Source organism: Schistocerca americana, chromosome X (assembly GCF_021461395.2).
Source record: "Schistocerca americana isolate TAMUIC-IGC-003095 chromosome X, iqSchAmer2.1, whole genome shotgun sequence".
NCBI lineage: Eukaryota > Metazoa > Arthropoda > Insecta > Orthoptera > Acrididae > Schistocerca > Schistocerca americana.
Window position 1 is genome coordinate 520,739,934 of NC_060130.1, and position 2,183 is coordinate 520,742,116.

The 2,183-nt window shown below is 38.1% G+C and overlaps 1 pseudogene; it reads right to left on the minus strand.

Moving 5' to 3' along the window:
- Positions 1 to 344: 344 nt before the first annotated feature.
- Positions 345 to 430, minus strand: LOC124557497 (annotated as a pseudogene).
- Positions 431 to 2,183: the final 1,753 nt, after the last annotated feature.

Below are 2,183 nucleotides of genomic sequence, written 5' to 3' on the forward strand. Positions count from 1 at the left end.
ACTGATTTTTTAACCTCTTCATGCTCATCTTCAGATATGTACTGGAAATTTCAAATACTATGTAATTTCGAGTATACCGTCTCAAGATGGACCTGAAATGGTTCTAAAACCGGTTCATGGAATAAATCACTTTCAAAAAAGTGACTGCTTGTATTTTTACGCATTTACACTGAATAAAGAGTCACGGATTCTTAAACATCCGTAATTTTGAACGATACTCATTACTTCCATGTGTCGGCCGTGAAATGGAAATAATAGAAATTTTTTGTAGAGTATCATTCACCAACAGTAAAGCATTTTATATTCTCAAAGTGATGAGCACAGTACCGCCGCGGCAGTTGCTGTCACGGTTTTGCGTGTCACCGTTGGGCAGCGACCATGCTAATCTTTTCTGTATCGTTCCAATTTCAGTATACGTACAGTCGTGGACAAAACGAGCGAGACCCCTCGCCTTTTCGTTATGCTGATCCGCATAGCTTTAAAGTCTGCTACACAGCATAACAGGCAAGGCGACGAAGTGCTACCAACATACTATGCACAGGCATGAAATTGAATAACTATCCGAACTCTGTCAGACTGTTTTCAATCATGTCTAAGACTATATTAATGCTGATTATTGTGTTAAACACAACACGTAAATATAAGATATAAATGAAAGAAGAAACGCTAATTAGTATGAACTGTACCAATAAAAATGAATTTCAGATTATCGAGATAACATAACTGTTTTAGTAAGACAAAGTACCCCACATCGTTACGAATGCACATTCGGCCGCGAAACGGTCTGTGTCAACGTTCAGACCAGTCACACTGGATTACCGTTGCGTAAATTTGCTTTACATAAACAGCCTTATCTTTAGATTGCGTTCACATAAAAGCTCACTTTTTCACATCACCAAGGGACCGTATACGCAGGAAGTGCGATACATTTCCGCTTATTATGTCTACCCGTACTCGAGGTAAACGGGTTTTAACGGTTGGGTAGAAAGATAGACGGTCAAGAAAGTGAGACTTGTAGGGTTCCATTTTTACCGATTTAGGTGACTAAATCCTAACAACGAAAATACCTACGACAGTTACTGAAGATCAGGGCCGCATAAATAATTCCCCCTACTCTTTATTTAAAATGTTCTAGTTGCAGTCGATACATCAACATATTAATCGTAGCTACGCTTTCAATCCAAATCACGTTTACAGGAAAGCAAATAAAATCCATTTGCCTATACACGTGGTAATACAGATCCTAGTATTAATGCCACCACATTTTAGAAGTGCAAGTATTCCCATAGCTTAAGAAACACTTCGGCTAATGAACGTTTCCTGGCTGTGGCGAGTTTAATGGAGAATTCGAAACATTGTAAAATACGTTTGGCAGCTATGTCGCCGTTTATTTCCTGGGGTGGTGCAGAATTATCCTACTACATTTACTCGCTAATAACAGTATTTGGTCTTTCGATAAACATCCCAAATGATTGTCACATAAGCGGGGATATAAAGGTAGAAAATTCATGTTTTTGAGTCCAGAAAGCTCTATGCAACAAAAACTGTAGATCATTTTGCCATTTTCGTTGCGAAATTTCCTGCTTATTGGTGTCTGGGGTAATAATAGAGGGCTGTTTGCCTGGGTTGTCTGCTAGCTTAGTGAAAGGTGTTTGCTACTGCAAAGGAGGTTTGGTTTGTTTTCGGTTCTAATCTCGATGGAGGCAGATAGACTATCAATAAAGCAGTTTTAAGAATTTCTCGGTCCCCCAATACGTTTTTTTGCTACGTTTATTCTGTACCGGCGCCCTGTGGATGTCAATATGAAACTCTTCTAGAATTTCATACTTGTTACTGCCTACTTTTTCCGCTTCTGTCAATAATTGAATTGATTTTTAATTGAATTTGGTTATGAATCTTCACGCATTGCTAAATTTGCACACTTTCATGGTAGGTCAGCAACGGTAATCCAGTATGACTGGTCTGAACATTGACACAGACCGTTTCGCGGCCGAATGTGAATAATATTTTGCTAATTCGTATCGATCTGGGGTACTTTGCCTTGCTAAAACAGTTATGTTATCTCGATAAGCTGAAATTCATTTTTATTAGTACAGTTCATACTAGTTAGCCTTTCTTCTTTCATTTATATCTTATAATTACGTGTTGTGTTTAACAAACTAATCAGCATTAATATAGTCTTA